The sequence below is a fragment of the Pinus tabuliformis genome, chromosome 4_2, assembly GCF_031772625.1.
Source record: "Pinus tabuliformis cultivar Carrire ecotype Pingquan chromosome 4_2, CPIR1, whole genome shotgun sequence".
In the NCBI taxonomy this organism is placed as follows: Eukaryota; Viridiplantae; Streptophyta; class Pinopsida; order Pinales; family Pinaceae; genus Pinus; species Pinus tabuliformis.
This window is the reverse complement of record NC_142304.1, coordinates 221,419,772-221,440,443: the sequence shown is the minus strand read 5'-3', so window position 1 is coordinate 221,440,443 and position 20,672 is coordinate 221,419,772.

The following is a 20,672-nucleotide window of genomic DNA, read 5'->3' as shown; positions in this document are numbered from 1 at the left end:
AACCATTTCATATATCAGGGTACCAATTGCACTTGCATATGGAACATGAGAGATGTCCTCTTCCTCTTCTTGTGTCTTGGGAGACTATTTAATAGATAAATTTACACCAACAGGAATAGGAACCTTCACCGGTTTACTATCCTACATATTAAGCCTCTGCAGTATTGTCTCAACATACTTCCTTTGGTTTAACGAGAGCTTCCTCTTTTCCCCATCTCATTTAATTTCCATGCCCAAAATATAGTTTGCAACACCAAAATCTTTCATGTCGAATTTGTAGGACAATTGGGTCTTCAAATCCTGGATAATTTCTTTGTCATTTCCAACTAGCAACATATCATCCACATAGAAGAGAAGATAAATAACATGGTCACCAATTAATTTAAAATACACACAGTGATCTTCTTTGCTTCTGGTGAAGCCAAGTCCCTGTATAAATGTATCAAATTTCTGATACCACATCCTTGGTGACTATTTTAACACATACATAGACTTTTTAAACTTGCATACCAGTTCTTTCTTACCCTTCACAATAATTCCTTTAGGTTTCTTCATGTAGATCTCTTCTTCTAGATCCTCGTGAAGAAATTTTGTCTTCACATCCATCTTTTCTACCTCAAAATCAAAATTACTAGCAATAGATAAAAGTAATCTAATAGAAGCTACCTTGGCAACATGAGAAAAAATATCACCAAAATCAATTCTCGACACTTGGGAATAACCTTTTGCTAGCAACCAAGTTTTGTATTTCTCCACCTTGCCTTATGCATTCATCTTCTTCTTAAACACCCATTTCTAGCCAATGGGTTTCCTTCCATCCAACTACTCTACCAGATCCCAAGCCTCATTTTTGTGCAAAGATGCCATTTCATGAACCATGGCCTCTTTCGAGAGTTTTCCATCCTCTAAATCTATTGCTTCCCTCATAGTTCTGCGATCATCAAAATTAACATATAAAGCACAATTTGAACAGAAAGTAGATGGTTTATACCTTTCTAGCTGCCTTTTTTCTCGAACTGACCTTCTCACAACTGGAGTTTGTGGCTCTTCCTCTTCTGATTCCTCTTCTGCTATAGAGTCTGATTCTTCCTCCTTTAGCTCAAACTCTATCTTCTCAGGTTCCTTTGGTAGGAATTCATGTTTAATAACATATTTCACCTCTCTAAACACCACAACTCGGCTATACAAAACCTTCCTTGTTTCTTTATAACCTTTTAAACCATCCTTATACCCAATAAAGATGCACCTTCCAGATTTACTATCCAACTTTGTTCTTTTCTACTTTGGAACATGTACATAGGCATCACATCCAAATACTGTTAGATGTGAAAGAGAAGGTTTCTTACCAGTTCATACCTCTTGTGGAGTCTTATCCTCCAACACTGATGAAGGAGATCTGTTGACCCGGTAACATGTAATCTCCACTACCTCAACCCAGAATTCCTATCCTAACCTGATACTACTAAGCATCCTTCTTGCCTTTTCCATCAATGTCGTGTTCATTCTTTTTGCAACTCCATTTTGGTGAGGTGTGTATGGAGTAGTCTTATGTTGTGCAATACCACACTTCTTACAAAACTCTTCAAATTCCTTCTTGAAAAACTCTCCACCGTTATCTATCCTCAACACCTTTATCTTCTTCTCTGTCTGGTTTTCCATGAGAGCCTTAAATTCTTTAAACCTATCAAAGACTTAAGATTTCTTCCTGAGGAAATATATCCATGTATTCCTTGAGAAGTCATCTATAAATGATACATAGTACACAAACTTACCCAGTGATGGAACCAACACAGGTCCAAACACATCATTGTGAACAAGCTCTAATATCTATTTTGCCCTCTTAGAACCAGAGGGGAAACTCACCCGATTCTACTTCCCATTTACACAATTTTCGCATAAATAAAAATCCATAAAGAAATTAGACATACCTTCTACCATACCATTACCATGAATTATTCGAAGGCCCTTCTCTCGAATATGTCCAAGCCTTTGATGCCATAGCAAGGTCTTTTCTATAGAGACCACTAGATTTTCTACTCCACTCTCAGGAACCACATAAATGTTGCACCCATCAATAATAGTGCTACCTGAAGCTTGTACAGAGTTCGAATCCGAACTCCCGGCATCAATACCAGTGCTCCCCAAACCATCTTTCAGGTATATTTCTCAAACACTATTTTTACACCTGCATCATCTAGCTTGCTTACAGAAATCAGATTTCTGGCCAATGAAGAAATATGCAGAACATCCGGAAGTGTTCTAACCCTTCCACCTTGTAGCTTCAACTTGACTTTTCCACGATTAACGATTCTATACTTCTTGTCATCCCCTAAGAAGACATCACCACCATCATATTTCTCATACTTGAAGAACCACTCTCTATGGGGAGTGAAGTGAAAGGATGCACTTGAGTCAATCAACCATGCCTCATGATCTACATGTGTACTTGAAGAAGAAGCCAAGTACACATCCCCACCTCCGTTTGAGGTGGTTTTTGCCTCTACATAAGGAGCATCATCATATCCATTTCCTTTCTTAGGAGCTTTAAATTTATAGTCCCTTTTGAAGTTCTCTTCCTTTCCACATTTCTAGCACACCTTTACAGGTTTTTCTAGAGATTTAGATCTCCCACTCGAGGAATTACTTTTGTTTATGTTCTGGGACCATCCTCATATGGATAGGGCATAACCATTCTGGCCCTCCATATTTTTCCATCTCATCTCCTTCAACAACAAGTATGAGACTATTTCATCAAAATGCAAGGTAGTTTCATTGGTACCTATTGCAACAACCAGACTATCCCTCGAATATGGTAGATAACACAACAAACTAATGCACTTATATTCATATGAAATTTTAATATCAACATATAATAGCTAGCTTACCACAGTATTAAAGGCGTTCAGTTGCTCTTTCACCGAGTATCCATCTTTCATCCTCAGGTTATATATATTTTTTCGTAGGACCAGTTTATTCACCAGAGACTTAGATTGGTACAAAGTCCCTAACTTGTCCCACAAAGCCTTCACCAAAGCTCGCCTTGATATATTCAACAATACTGAATCTAAGACACACAATTGTATTGTGCTCTTTGCCTTTCAATCCAACTTCTCCCAGTCTTCAGCTAGCATTGTTGTTTGTTTAATACCCGAATCTACCATGATCCACTCATCTTTATCGACCACCATATCCTCCTTCTTGAGTTTCCACAAATCAAAGCTATGACCGTTAAATTTTTCGATCTCTATCTTTCCACTGCTCGCCATCATCTTTCACCACAAGAATTTATCCTGCAGATATCCCACTGAACAGGGTCTACCATAGGCCCGAGAAAAACCCCTCAGCAGGAAAGGCTCCCCTTGAAGCTGAAACAACTCTAATACCAAATGTAGGTTTTAACCTCATACATAATTTACCTGTATAAGAATTCTAAAAACAGAAAATAAACAATGGAAAGAGCATAAAACATAAAACATATATACACAAATATTTTTCCATGGATCCCAAAACTGGGACTACCAGATTGATTTTTCATTATATTCCTTTCAATGTTACAATAGATATATATACATGCCAAAGCATCCATAAACCCCAATCCATTAACCCTAGATTAGAACATAACCGTAGTTACCTTTGACTGGATCTACAAAATACCATGGACAGAAAACCATGATGGCCAAAACCATGTGCGAAATCCATGCACAAAACCATATGTAGGTTCGCCCACCTAATATAGGGTCTAAAAAATTTTCTTGGGGTGCTTCCCCAGACCCTGTGTAGGGAGGCTACTGCCCCCCTGCATACCCACCAACAGGGGGAAGCCGCCCCTTGTGAACCCCCGGCTGCACCCGACACAACGTACAAGCGAGGCTATCGCCCCCCCTGTGACCCCCGCGTGTGGGGTAGTCGTGGAAAGAATATAACACACACCCAACATACACACATATTTTTCGAGGGGAAATAAACTGCTCAAAACCTGTTATTATATGTATTGCTTTAATTAGAGAATAGAGAAGATATACAATGCTTGCTTAAGCCTGAGCAAACCCTATAAGAGTATGGACTATCTCTCTACTTGAATGACTAAACCTAGCCCAACACTTGGCCAATTTCAAGCCTTACCAAGTTCCTATTTCCTTGTGTTTTTCCCATGGGAAATTTCCCCTATTATTTAGTAATTTCACACCAAGGAATTTCACAATTACCATAGGCCATTCATATGATTGCATGCACCACCTGTACAACTTGATTAGTTTACAAATGATAGTACACGTCCCTTGAAATCCAATCTCAATTGGGTAACTCAAATTATTTTCATGCAACGATTATATTGGGTTGATTGATCATTTAACTGGTTGATTACTCAGTGTGGTTGAACACACCCACAACTTGGCCTCCACTAGTTCTTTTGACAGCTAAAACTTGTTAGACTGACAATAACTCAAATTAACTAAAATAGATTGCTACAAATTAGCAATCAATAATCTATAACTAAACCCAAGTATCTCCAATGCGAATTTACTGAGTTAACTAAGTGACAAGAGCCATGTCACCTCAGTTAACTAACTCCAAGTATTCTAGTGAAATTGAAATTTGAATTTCAATCTAGTTTAACCAAGGCAAATTCAAAACTAGATTTTCTTGCTGCGTTTTCAACAATACAGGCGAAGTTGTACAAATGTTATTGTGCACATATGAATGTTATGCGAAAGTTTTGTGAAAAGTTTACTAAGATAATAAATATACAGATCCCTTTTTTAATTCTTATTTGGGGACGTATTTCACAATGTATAATCATTAATTAATATCAGTTTCAAATGTCAATGACTAAGGATGTTATTGAGTGTAGAAGTAGTTGTGCATGTGTGGAGGTTATGTGTAGAACAAATGCATGTGAAGAATGAGGGAAGTGCAGAGGGTTATTTTACTTGTAATTCGTTTTGATATTAGTTTTATAGTTAATAGATTCTACTAGATGCAGAAGTGCATAAAATGAAACCTTAAAAGCTTTTTGCACACAATGGAATTTTTTGTTCGGAGGTAGAGTTTTTGGAGAACAAATTATTCTCGCCCACAATATCTAGGACCCACATATATTAATACCAGTTTCAGATGTCAATGACTGATGGAGGGGCATTGTTGAGTCTAGAGGTGGTTGTGTGCAAGAGCATTGCTTTGTGGTTTCGCACATGCATTTGTGTTATGTTGAAACTGTACGAAAATTAGTTGGTGAATAAAATGCTGAGATGACTTGTATTTATATGCATCTCTATTTTCTATTGATCAAAGGGTAGACATTGGGATGATGAAAAATATGGATGGAGGTTTTATCTTTGTACCGTGTTTTAGATGCAAAATAGTGGCAGGTGGTGATTTCTAGGGAAATGAGATTGCAAATATTTGAAATAGCTAGTATAGTGAGGGGAGAAACACTATTTGCAGTGATAGAGAAAATAGTGGGGCATGTAGCATTTTCTCTTTGCAAATTGCATTTAAGAGCTTGGAGTATTTTCTGAGCTTCTATTTCCTTACATAAATTGTTATCTACGAAGCTGGGCTTGGATGATAGCAATAGTGCAGAGATATAAAAGTTGTACTATACTGCAAGATTCTAAACCGATTTACATTTGCCGATTTCCTATTCGCATTTGGAAATAATACAAGTTTTTGGTTCCCCAAGGTTTTCTCTATAATACTCTATAATACCCTGCATGCTTTGGTTTTCTATACAATACTCTACAAGTTTTTTATACAATACTGCGAAAAATGAGTATATCAATTTATTCATAAATCAAATTCGGTTTGATTTTACAGAGTAGTGGGGAACAATTGTCAAAACAATTCATCATAGAAGGTAAATTTACTGTTTTGTGGCTGTTATTAATAGTTTTATGGGTTTGGTTTGAAAGAGTAATGGGGAGCAATTGTCAAGTCAATTTTTCATAAAAGGCAACTTTACTATTTTGTGGCTATTATTGATAGTTCTACGAGTTTTAACTTTTAGTAATTAAATTATTTTCGTGTTTGCAAAATCAAAGAGTTTAAAATTAAATGTGTTTTTGTGGGCTAAGGTTTTAATTGCATCATAAATGCGTGTTAAATTTTGCGAGAAATAGCTTTGTTAGGTTATTCGTAAATCGAATTTGGTTCGATTTTAGAAAGTAGTGGGACAACTTGTCAATTCGATTTGTCGCAAAGAGTAGCTGAATACATGTTGGCATAATAAATATTTATAAATATCATTGCCCAATTAACTATTTGTAGCTATTATTGATGGCATTCTCTATAGAGGCTACAATTCTACCCATATAACAAAATTCTATATGGGATTTGGTGAAAAAATATTGAAGAAATCCAATCCCAGGAGTGTTTCAATCATTTTTTTTTCATTTTTTTTATGGTGGATATGGATTCAACACCATTAAGAATCTCTAGGGCACTGAAAATTCTAAAGCTTGATATTTTTTTCGAGGTGAATTTGTGGTCTTGTTAGACTACGACATTATTAATAACTTTAAAGGTTTTTAAGATTGACCAAAAAAACATAAGGAATCTGGGCACGTTTCTGATAAATATTGAGGTTATTTTTTGTAATTCAAGGTTACAGTTGTCAATTTTCATAATCTTGGGTGCTAATTGGGTGTAAATGGATGAAAACAAAACAATGAATAAAAAGAAAAAAAACTGTTTGCAGTGATTTTTTGTGGTATCGACAAATTTGCCGATGGGGTTCTAATGATATTGAATCCATTTCCACTATTACAAAAGATGATTCAAACACTTGCGTTGTTGGGTTTTTACTAAACAAACATAAAAAAATGGTGATTTTTGGCCATGTGGACGAACTTACCGGTTTGATAGACAATTTATATTATTTCATATCATAAATTTATGTTTCTTACGACACATATATCAATGATATTCAAGGGGGAGAAGAGTTTGAAGTAAATGCATAGGATGATTTTGGAATTTCAAAAAACATTTGTATTAATATTCATAAAACTTGGCTTTGCTATCTTTAATCGCTATTTATTCAGAGTGCCATGTGTAATGATTTTTCAGATGAGTAATAGTAACAATCAATTTTTGTGAAGAAAATGGAGAATTGTAAAGTGAAACGAGATTTGAATATGTTATTCATTGACAAATTTTTTTCCCCTGCAAACAAAAAATGGGTAGCAAGCGAGCAAAATAAGCTATTTGTAGTGATACGATTAACTCACTTGCTAAGATCAATGATAGCTTTGACTGGTCGAGAACTTATGAGTGATATGTGAATCTGTCAATGAAAGAGAAAATAGGTGACAAGATTTGGAGTACCGAATTAGAAAATGTTAGGTGTGTTTCGAAGGTCTTTAATTTCAGAGAAATTATTTATCTTTGTGCAGATAATTTTTATTTTAGAAAGAGGGTAATTAATCTAGGAGTGATAAAGGCTTATTTGAATCCCAATGTATTCAGATTGCTATTCAAGTTACCAGAACTAAACAAGATTTATAATTTTCCGTTGTGGATAGTTTCCTCGAGGCAAAAGGGTGCGAAATTGACATTGTGCGAAAACACATTTGTGCAAGTTCTGAGGTTCGTTTGATCTTTCTCTTGTAGATATTTCTTTGTTTAGGCAATCATTTAGGGATTTCTGTTGGCTCTTTTCCCATGTAGTAGGGCTAGAAAGTACATCACATGTCCCAAAATGCATTTTTTATGTGCTTTATGAGACATACAAAAATAAATGAATGTTTGATTGGGATTAAGTCATTTATAATTAATTAGCTATTTAGTTACATAGATTACCCAAGAACAATGGGTTTTTTATGATGTCATATCTAATAACACTTCTCGTGTCAAGGCATATGTTTGATGGTTTTCCTTGTGATCCTATATTCATGTTTCGTGAGGAACCAATGTAGTTATGGTCTCCTATATTGTGGAAGCATGAAGCTTATTTGAATTTATGCTTAATTCAGAATGTGTTTGTGAGACAAGTGTATTGCATGGTAACTAGACAAGAGCCTTCTCGAATATCTACAGAAGCTGAGACTTTCTTACTTCGCAAGGGGGAATATGAGGAAAGAGAAAGAAATACGATTATATGAATTTATGGTTTTGAAGATAGGCCATTTCTTTTTCCAATGTTTGTTCTAGATAGGTATTTTGTTGTTGAAGTTTGTAGGAAATATCGTTGTTGGTTGTCTATATTTGAATAGAAAAAGAAGAGATAATTTATTTCTTTTTTGTTTATTGTTGTACGAGTGACTGCGAAGAATATGACTCATGCTGTCATTTTTGCAAAGTATTTGGATGCTTTTAAATTAAGTGAAGCTAAAGCTATTAAAGGATTTGATAGAGGAAAAAATCTCATGAAACACCTTGAGTCTCTGAGATAGGGGAATTTGTAACTAAGAATTAGAGAGCAGAGTGAGGAAAGTCACTGTGTATCAACAAAAGACCAAAAACTGCTAGCAAATGTTAGACAAACTATTGAAAAAGAGATCATCGTGACAGGAGAAAGGTCTAAGTAAAGAGGCACAAACCCTATAGGGAAATATCAATCTTGCAGATGTAATACTGTTGCATCTTCATTTACTAACAAAAAGAGAAAAATAAATAGTGGAAGCAAAAAACTAGTTGTCGATAGGCTATTAGGTGGCAAGGATGAAAAATGGCTTCCTCGTAGAGTAACTCCAGAAAGAGCACACACGGTTGAATCGTTTAGATCCAAGAGTGCACTTGAAATGGAGAGTATAAGAAACGATGGACATGGAAGTTTATAATGTTGTACTATTTGATTGGGTTGGTACTTGTTTGCAAGAAAATCATAGAATAATGGAGGAAATTGCTGAAGAGGACATTAGTTTCGATGACTGTTTTGTCACATTGAAAAATGAAAATTATGAAAGGGGCATTAAGATATTGAATATTGAAAGGATACAACTTTCTGATAGAAATTTTGTTGATAAGAGAGAATTGAATGTTGATTTGTCTTTGGATATAATGCTTGGGTTAATGAAATTGCATCAAGTTGTTGGTGAAGCGCTTGCGAATTCTATTAGTCGTCGATAGGAAGAAAATCAAATGTTGAAGGAAAAAATAAAGTGCTAGAAGATTCTTTGAGCATGAGTCCTTTCCTGAATATTCCACTGGAAATAGGAAGACCATCATTGACAATTTCTACTCCTGGAGGATCTAATAGATTTGAGAAAACTATCAATCTTCTGGGTGCAGTGAAATTGTTTATCATTAATAATATATCTGAATGATTGCATATTATTGAATCTTTATGGCAAGTTGCTTTTGTTCTATGAAATTTAAAGTAGAGAACTAGGTTTTCTATCGAATTGGTCAAAAGTGAGTAGGAGGGAGATAGGGAATTTGTGGAAAATGACCTATTAAATTTTAGTTAAAAGCTTGATTCATTGCCCTAAATAGAAAAAGATAAACAAGGGCTACCTTATGCTGATTAGATGAGGTAGATCAAAGCTGCATGGTTTGGGAAAATCAGAACATTGGAGGACATTATTTCTGAGTGTGGAGACATAGAAAATCAAAGAGAAGATGCGTATCTCAAGGTAGTAGTGATTATTCAGGGTTTAAACAGTCTATGTATTACATATGAATCTATATTAATTGCAAAGGAGAAGTTGATGGTTGATTTGGAGAAGTTGAAACAATCACAGGAAATGAAGTTTGATGATATAACTGATTTTAGTGCAAACGAAATTAGAAATGGCTAATTACTTTTGTTGGTGTCAACAAAGAGTACTTTGCCTCAGTTTTGCAATTGTAAAAAGAAGAAAAAGAAATTGAGTATATATTCAATAAATGTGTTAAGTAGGACATTACCATTGCTCCGATGAAATAATTCATTGAAGCTAAAGTGAAGGAATTCGTTGCAAGAAGCCTGATTGCGAGAGATAGTTGAAGGCTGAAGAATATCAGAGTCTGCTTTTGCATATTGTAAGTGTTTTAATACATTGGAACATTTTTTTTTGTCAAATAATTTTACTATTTAAATATTATGTGTGCATTGTGATAGAATAGTCTAATTCTTGAATGAAATTCCTTGTTACCTATTGCAGATGAATTTTGGATATTACAATTGATAGGATTGCAATTGTAGCTATCATTGAGACAAATGCATTTAGCTTTGCGATTGAAGTATTAACATTTTCATAAATGTTATATGCAAGAGAGACTATTTATTGAACCGTGGCTTTGTAATTATAAATTATTTGAATTATGGTTATTGTTTTCCCTATCTCTTAGTATGTTTACTAATTATGTAAACAATTATGAGACAACGTTTGACATGTGATGTTGTATGGACCCAGGTTCTCAAACGTTATACAGAAAACAATAATTGAATAGTTGTTTTCCAATATTTTCTTTGTGATTTTATATATTCCCTAATGTTATATAATGAATAATAATTAAAATGCACTTTTGTTTACTCTGTTCTAATACTGAACCTTTTTACCAGTTATTTCAACAATTCTTAGATAAAGTTTTGCATTTGAAGTTGTATCTATTGCATTTGTTGTGACTAGCATTTGAATCTGAATACAATTACACTTGTTGTAACTATGTTGATAATTATTGAAGGTTGTTCAGCTAGAAAGTGTGACTATTATGTTGTAGTTGTCTTTATTTATGAATGCTTGTACAAAAGCAAAAATGACATACATGAATGTTTCATTGTACGAAGTTTTCATTCTCCCAAAATTAGGATAAGAGTTTTCATTATGTAGGGGAAGCTTCTTGGAGTGAAATCTTTGCACAACAACATATGATGATAATAATAAATAATTATAATTATACATTGAACTATGGGATCTGTTTTTTCAAAGCATTGTGAAAAAACTCCATATTTTGTTTTGCAATGGTCAATTGTAAACTAGTTTTTGTAAGTAATTTTCTTATAGACATATACAATTTGTTTACTTAAAGAAAATAAGTATTTAAGTAAGTCCTACTGAAGATAGAAACTTGTTTTATTGTGGGAATTGTTTTCTTGTGCCAAACCCATATGAAAGCTTATATTGCGATTCATAAAACTTACAATGGTCAATCGTAAATGAACATTTGTAAAGCATTACTAAATATAGAACTAGCCGTGTGGAAGCCGGTGTGCATGTGTGGAGGCTATGCAAGGAAAAAATGCATCTGCGAAATTAAGTATTTATAACTTAATACAGATCTTTAACACAGATATGATAAGATAGCAAGGTTGCGGAAATTTGAACAAGATTTTATTACTTGTGGATGAAGATATTACAGAGCGATCTCTTCCTCAGATGGACTGCTGCAGCATTTAGTAGATATGAGTTAGCCGAAGCGTAACAAATCTACAGGCTACCTGGCATACAAGCAGACTGAGTCTCAAGATAAAACAAACTTACAGACTCACAAGACAATCTAAGAACCGGCCACTTTAGGTTCACACTGGTGTCAAGCACCAATGCGCAGGCTTCTCAATTGTCCTAAAGACTTTAGCTCTTCCCATGATGCAAGCAGTTCAGACTAAAATTCTGCAGATGCAGAGCAGGAGAAAAACTAGACCTCTAAACTCTCAAACTCCCCAAAAATGAATGAGTCTTACTCCGCAACCCCCAATATTTATAGGGTTCGAAGGGAACAAACATCCGTGAATGGTCTACGTACAGACTGATGACTCAAAAGAAGGATTCTGATAAAATCTGATGAGATCACCGAAAGCTAGATTCGGGCATGGGAGGACTATCCTATGTTATCTCGTCCCTTCTCCTTTTACAGATAGCCAGAGGCATGTGGGGACCGAATCATAGAGTACTGACTGACTAATTGGTACTACAAAGTGGAGATTCCAAACTGAGGGAACCCACGAAAGCTTCATGAGAAAAGATATGCAAATCTCTTTTATTGTACAAAATACAAAGTGGATATTACCAGATCAAGGGAATCCAAGAAAGCTTGTCCAACACCATCGTCAGTTGGAAAGACAACACTTAATCCATTGTATAATATTATATTTGTGTATGTGTGTAATGTTGATACCTGAACCTTTCAACCAGGGAATTATTAAAGTATTGCACTCTTATTTCTTTTTCTAATTCCCACATTTGCGAACTGTTTCTGTCAGGAGGTTCCAAAAAGTTGATGGGATGGAAAGGATTTGATGAGATATCAACCTGGTGGTGGAAATATTCATAATTGGTACTAGAAGATATCATCCTTTCCTTGTAGTGGTTTGTGACAAACCATCTGATGTGACCACAGCGTCGGATTCCTTGCAAGAAAGAAAAACCACTTATGTTAGTAATGTCTTCGACAGTCTTGTACACTATACCATTCATATGGGACCTTGGTTCACTAAAACTAGGAATTTTAAGCATGTATAGTGTATATGGCTTAATGACCAAGGTTAAGAGTCCATATATTTGCCACCATTCGATGAACCAATCTGGTGTGGGGTCTTCTCGTTCTAAGGCTTCTGCTATCATTCCTTCAAATAGGAATGAGGACTGTATAGAATAGAATAAGTTGGTTGAACAGTTTTGGAGGTTCATAGTTGTAAAGAAGGATTCTTTTTGTCTGTCGGGGTTATAATTTTCCCAATGAAGATGGTTATCAAACCTCCGAAGTGTGATGTGGCAACTTGTCATTATGTTATCATCCTCATCATCTCTTTCAAGAGTATAGAGTATACTGCCAATGTGTTCCAAATACTCTAAAGCTTCCACTAATTCTTGATTCATTTCATCTTGCATTGTCTATGTCCATAGATAGGGAATATCTTCTCGGTGTCTGATCTCTTTTATTGGATACCAATCTACATCATGGATAAGTACTGGAATTTCAAGCTCATAGCTTACCCATCCATTTGGTGTTTCAATTTCAACAGTACTTTCTCTCCTCCATAGTAGCATCTTCAAAGTCACATTTGTGGATAGCAAACTTTAATGCTTGGCAGTTTGTTCTAACAGTGAACTTGGTGTAGATGACGAAATCTCTGAACTTTGCTATTCCCAAACAAACTGCTCTAAGCTCTTTTTTCAAGCTGGACCAGTTCAGTTGATTCTTGGCCCAAAGTCCAAATGCATACTGGCAGACTTCAGTCTCATTTTTGCTGCTAGGGTTCTTTTGACACAAAACTGCCCCCCATCCTTCATGGCTAGCATCTGTCATTATGATCTTCTCCCATTCTTCTCTAATAGGGGAGAGTGGCTGGATGCTTCTGACCCTTTCTTTTATTGTCTTGACTGCCTGAGTGCAGTCATTATTCCATGGAATTGGATCCTTTTGAAGCCTTTTATTTAACAACCTTCTTTCTTGTGCACAATGCTTCAAAAATTTAGAAATGTAATTCAAACTTCCCAAAAATCTCTGCAACTGAGTTTTATCCTTAATTTCATCAGGGAAGTGATCAACAAAATTTAGACTTCTTTGGATTACAGTATAAGATCCATATTGTATGTTGTAACCCAAGAAATCTATTATTGTCTGGAACAACTTCATTTTGGATTCTGATAATACTATGCCCATTTCTTTGACTCTGCGCAGAAAGATTTTCAGATGTTTGATATGGTCAGCAATATTATCATAATGAATTAATAAATCATCAATGTACTTTTTCAGGAATTCCTCCATTCCTTCAAAAGTCTCGTCCATTATTCTCTGAAAGGCTGAAGGGGTGTTGATTAGACCGAATGGCATGATATTCCATTCATAATGTCCTTCAGGCACAGAGAATGTTGTTTTCCATTTATCTTCTTCTTTGATTCCTACTTGCCAGAAACCAGACTTCAAATCAAATTTGGAAAATATTTTGGACTTGGATATCTAGGCAAGTATGGAAGATGGCTTAGGCAGAGGATAGGCATCATAATCCAGAATACTATTAAGAGGTTTGTAGTTAACAACCAACCTTGGCTTACCTCTGGCTATCTCAGCATGTTTATTGACATAAAAGGCAAAACATGCTATAGGGCTCTTACTTTTTCTGATGAGTCCCTTCTTTAGGAGATCTTTGATTTCTATTTTACACATCTTCATCTGATCTTCGTTCATTGCTACTGCTTTAGATCTCCTCAGTTTTCCGCTGAAATCCTTCTTAAGAGGAAGTTCCACTTCCTGCTTTTTGATATGCCAGAAGGCATTTGGGTCGTCTGAACAACATTCTTTGAATTTAGCAGTGAGGTCTGCTATTTCAGAGGCATATTTTCCATTGTCCAAGTGTTCTTCTGTCTTCAAGATTTCCTTCTTTACTTCCATTTTTGCCAAAAGGTTTTCCAATCTTTCAATTCTCTTTATTCTATTGGGTGAATTGGAATTTATGAATGGAAAGAAAATTTCTTTATTTCCTAAACTGAAAAAATAACCATACCTCTGGCTACTTTCATCTAGCTTAGCTCCATGCTTCTTAAAATTCTGGAAAAAGGGAGTTCCGAGATACATAGCACAATCTATACCTGGAACTATTGGACAAACTAGATGTACTCCAATATTTTCAGTTAGGAAAACATCTATCTCTGCTTCATGTTTAGTGGCAATTTCACCACTTGCAGTGATGACTCTGGGGCAGGCAGTCGGTCTTCGTAGATGCATACTCACTATTGTATTGCTGGCGATATTTAATATTGAGCTAGTGTCCAACAATACTTTCCAATACTCAAACTGTCCACCAACCTTTACTTTCATTTTGACACAATACATTACATCTCGGCTCATGGTATTGCATCCAAAATCTGTTCTATCTTTCTCTCCCTCTTCCTCTTCTGGACTATTTTGTTGGTGGATTTTTGTGATGACCGGTTTTGAATGGAAAGTACAGTTTTCTGTTTTCCCTGAAAGTTCAGGCCCTTGTGAAGTCGAGGCAGAGCCCATTGAGCATTCAATAATCTCACATTTAATTCTTCATGTTTTTCTATGCACAATCTTCTATTTTATTTTATTGTTCTTCTCAGTTCCTTTATTGCTTGATGAACTGCGGGCAATGTTTGCGGCAGATCTTCACCAAAATATTCATTCCTGAACTACCGAGTCAGAGCTTCAACTGAGAATAAGGTGGCAGGAGGCACATACCCTTTATTAGGAGAATTTCTTTGATTCAGTAGGTCCTTGCTTTAAATGTTCTGTTAATAGGGATTTGTACATATTCTTTATCTGAGGCTCAGTAGCATTAATCATTTGTGCAAATATATTCTTGCTGGTCTCATCATAGTCAGACTTCATCATTCTGACTACATTACATTTACATACATCAGGGTCGCTACAATCACAATCCCTACATTCAGAATCAACAAAATTTAAATCATGTTCTGAATCAGAAGATATTAGTTCATCACAGCTACTTGGTAAATCAAAGAAATTTATTTTTCCTTTTTTATTTCTATACTAGACTTTCTTCTTTGATTTCTCTTCCTTCTTGTTTGGACAATTTGGAGCTGTGTGGCCTTTCTTGTTACAATTGTAACAAATGATTTCTTTGTTTTTAGAAAACATTTTTGTATGCTTGTAAGGTTTAGCTTTGTGATGTTTTCTTTTTGGTTCTTCTTGGGAAAACTGGGAATTCTTTTTGAAATGTCTTTTCTTTCTGCTTTTATGCCCCTCAGAATTGCCAGCTTTACCAAGGTGCCATTGCTTACAGAGTTGCTGATAGCCATGCAGCTTCTTAGTATTAGTAGCTACTCTAGCAATCTTCATTTGTGAGCATAATTCAACAATGATGGCTTTAACAGCCTGCCTGATTATACCAAATTTGTAATCACCAACCTTCCCTGGTAATTTATTAACAATAGCAGAAGAGACCCACTGGGGAAGAGATGCTACAAAAATTTCCTTCCATTTTGGCTCAAGGATGAGATCTGGAGTCAGGGTGTGTAGCCTGTGGAGGAACTCATTGAAGTATTCTTCAAAACGCTGCATATTATGTAGTTTCATGGCAAGCAAAGTAATTGTTGTAATATCATTCATTATTTGGGGGAAACCAATGAAGTTAACTGTAATGCCATAGAGGAGACTTCCTATCATATTACTGATAGGCATATGGGTGACGGGATCCATGTGGGTAGATCCGTTTTCATTAAGGACAACAGTTTTTTCCCAAGATGTCAAAAGATTTGGGTGTTTGAGGGTTTCTACTTTTAGTCAAGAATCCAAAGTGCCCTCAAATCCTCCAATAATCCTCCTTGTGGCATTAGTGGGACCTATATCATCTGCAAGATAGGTCCTGTAACAAACAAGCATGGAATGCAGAATAGACATAATTTCAGCTTTAGTGCAATTATCTATATTCCATGAATATGTAGCATTAGCAGACCAATCCTTATGATATTCAAACTTCATAAGATCTCTGCGATCGGGATCGGGATTCCATGTGGTATCCCATCGAGATCTGGAAGAGGTAGCATTTACCTGGTCTTCATTATCATCAGACTGTTCTTGGTCTGAGATGGAGAAATTATTGATACAAGCTTCAAGGTCTTCAATTTCTGGCTCAATATCAATCTTATGAATACTTGTATCAAAATCTTCCTTTTCTTCTTCATCTTTAGAAGATGAACCAAATACAAAATCAGAGGAATCTTTACTGGTTTCTTCAGGTTCTTTAGACTTTGAAATTACTTGACTAGGACTGAAGAAACTGGGATTGGCAAATAAAGAATAGGGATGAGTAGAAGTAGGGGGTGGAAAGGTTATGGAACTGGGTGTTCTTATGAGGCTTTCCACAGAAGGAGTAATAGAATAAGGAACAGAAGTCTTGGGTTCTGAGAACAAGGTTGCAGACTTGTATGCTTCTACCCAGGGCTTCTTTTTTAGAGATTCTACTCCTTTAGATACTTCCCATACCTGTTTCTTAATAATATCCAGTGAAGTGCTGATTTTGTCTATTTATTTTCCATGAGCAGAGGCAGCCTCATGGATCTTCCTTTCTGTTTGTAAAGAAAATCTATCAAGACTCTGAGCAAGAGCCTTATCATTTTCTGCTAGAGTGGTTACACTGCTATTCAAACAAACTGTGTTATAATCTTGCTTTCGCAAAATGCTTTCAAGCATAATCTTCATTTCAAAATTAACAGTTTCAATACTCTCAAATTTAGTTCTGAAAAAATTTTCAAGACTGGACAGAGCTAGATTAGTCCAGTTGGTAGCAGAAATTGAATCTCTTGCTGCTAATGCAGGATCATCAGAATGTGATGGAAGTAACTTGTACAATTTTTCATCTTGTCCTCTTATCACAAAATTTTTCCAAGGGGGAAATTCTGTATCTGTCTCCAAGATATTACCATCAAGGAGTTCCCACTTGTGTTTATTTGGAGTCCCAGTCCGCATCATATTTACATGGAGCTGGGAAAAAATATTTCTTAGTAATTTCTCACCTTCTGTTTGAACAACAATAATAGAACTGGGAACATTTGGCTTATTCATCATACTCTAAATTTTTGGTTGGAAAACATGAGCTTTCAAAGGTGGAGGAATTACTACTAGATTTTCTTTTAATTTTTCTTCTACAAATTTTTCTAGATCCTTGATTCTCTTTTGCTTGGCTTGGTTTATGAATGCTTCATCAAAGATTGTTCTACTATATTTGTAGAGGATAATACCATTCATAGAATGATATCCATTGGTTTTCTACCTTCATCCACTCTTTTCATTTCTCAACATTCTGTCTATTGAAGGCAGGGCGATCATTTCTTGGAAGAAGTCTCACTTCTTCGAGGTACAAATGTTCTTTTTCATGTGTAAACATATCCCAATTGAACATTTTCTTTTTCCATTGATCTTATGGATCATATGGACTAATACCTTTAGATATTTTCAAAAAAGCAACTATCTCTGAATCAGAAGGAATTTCTACATGCTTTGGAATTTTGTCAATAGGATTCCTTCTATATTTAGGAATAGGTGAAGAGTCAACATAGCCTAAACCACAAGTAGAAGAACCAGAGACTGTATGTATAATCAGTTCTTCTTGCGGATTAAAAAATACAACCTTTTTGTAACTTTCTTCAGAGGAGTCAGATGGAGGAGTAAATCTGATCATGTTGATTCTATGACGGTCTGATGACTCACCATGTGGTGTTGGTGATTCTGAAGAAAATTGGCAGAATGTCTTAGAGTAGTGTGGATGGTCACAGACTAAACTGGAAGGCTGAGAAGGGCCTGACTATGAAAATAATCTTCTGATAGAATCATACACTACTTGGTAAATTACAAACTGCAGAGGAGCTTGGGCTTGGGCAGGACGTAACTGGTTGATTGTCGTAGGGACTGAAGTTACTGTGGAGGAGGATCCACCACGCTGAACTGTGCTTACTCTGGGGAATCTGGTGATAACTTTACCATCTGTTTCAGTAATGATAGACTGGGCAGCAGCGACAGATCTTTTTGTAGATTTTCCCCAGTTAGTAACCCAATCATCTGGGGGACACAGATCTTTTCTAGACACATAAACAGGGGCCACCGGATTACAGGAAGAGTCATACTGTACAAGGGTAACTCTTCCTGAATCTTTTCCAGGAGAATGCAAAACGGCAGGTATAGTAGTGTTATAGAATCTAACACAGGTAATATAAAAAACTGTCAAATTTTTTGATTTTCCATGAAAATTTTCATATCCTTTGGTTTGGATTCCAAGGGTTAGACATTTCAGAATATTTGGATCATCAAGAGATACAAAGAAATCTAGGAACAAATCATACTGTATAGGGCCTTCTGAGAGACTAGTTTCAATGCCTCCGATCATGGCCTGAACAAATGTTGACCATCGATTGTCAAAGAGGGCTGAAAAAACAAAGGCTTTTTTACCTTTCCTGTGAAGAGCATTCAGACCGACTCTTACCATCCCTAGATGGGCATACTAGTATCCTGATTTCAAAGCAGCTTGGATATGTTTTTGTTCTAACAGAGGAATAGTCATCATGACATTAAGGCTTAACTCTGTTTTTACTGATTTATCTTTTATTTTGATTTGACTCATAGCTTGGAAGTTAAAAGGACCAAGATTTTTATATACATTAGTAGGTGAAACAGAAGGAAGTTTCCAATCTACTGTAGGACTATCTTCTTCTTCATTTATGCAAGCTTCATTTCCAGAACTTTCTTCATTATGACATACATCATACATTCCTGATCTTAATTCGTGTTCATTTTGCATTGCATCAAAATATTTTGAACCAAATTTTCCCATTGACTCAGAACTACTAGAAGCATCCATTATTGATGTAGAAAAGAAAAATACCCGTTCAAAGACTTTCAGAATGATACCAAAGAAGAATTTTGGCTTTCTTATGTAGGAGAAATTGCGGTTTCTTCGCGTACCGAGGTACGAGTTCTCGTCCAACGTATTCAACACCCTCCAACGCCAACTTTGGCAACAATGGGCTACAATCGCTATTCAGGACTCAAGTGAATTCGCGATCCACTCAAACAATATCTCACATACAAAATCCACTCAAACAATGACCTTGGCTCTGATACCACTTAACACGAATCTTTAACACAGATATGATAAAATAGCAAGGTTGCAGAAATTTGAACAAGATTTTATTACTTATGGATGCAAATATTACAGAGAGATCTCAAAAGCGGTAGCAATGTACGAAGATCAAATGAAGATGTGTAAAATAGAAATTGAAGACCTTGAAGCTTGTATTAATAATTTCTCCATCTCAGACCAAGAACAGTCTGATGATAATGAAGACCAAGTAAATGCTACCTCTTCCAGATCCCGATGGGATACCACATGGAATCCTGCTCCTGATCACAGAGATCTTATGAAGTCTGAATATCATAAGGATTGGTCTGCTAATGCTACATATTCATGGAATATAGATAATTGCACTGAAGCTGAAATTATGTCTGTTCTGCATTCCATGCTTGTTTGTTATAGGACCTATCTTGCAGATGATATAGGTCCCATTAATGCCACAAGGAGGATTATTGGAGGATTTGAGGGCACTTTGGATTCTTGGCTAAAAGCAGAAACCCTCAAACACCCAAATCTTTTGACATCTTGGGAACAAACTGTTGTCCTTAATGAAAACGGATCTACCCACATGGATCCCGTCACCCATATGCCTGTCAGTAATATGATAGGAAGTCTCCTCTATGGCATTACAGTTAACTTCATTGGTTTCCCCCAAATAACCAATGATATTACAACAATTACTTTGCTTGCCATGAAACTGCATAATATGCAGCATTTTGAAGAATACTTCAATGAGTTCCTCCACAGGCTACACACCCTGACTCCAGATCTCATCCTTGAGCCAAAATGGAAGGAAATTTTTGTAGCATCTCTTCCCCAGTGGGTCTCTTCTGCTATTGTTAATAAATTACCAGGGAAGGTTGGTGATTACAAATTTGGTATAATCAGGCAGGCTGTTAAAGCCATCATTGTTGAATTATGCTCACAAATGAAGATTGCTAGAGCAGCTACTAATCCTAAGAAGCCGCATGGCTATCAACAGCTCTGTAAGCAATGGCACCTTGGCAAAGCTGGCAATTTTGAGGGGCATAAAAGCAGAAAGAAAAGAAATTTCAAAAATAATTCCTAGTTTTCCCAAGAAGAACCAAAAAGAAAACATCACAAAGCTAAACCTTACAAGCATACAAAAATGTTTTCTAAAAACAAAGAAATCATTTGTTACAATTGTAACAAGAAAGGCCACACAACTCCAAATTGTCCAAAC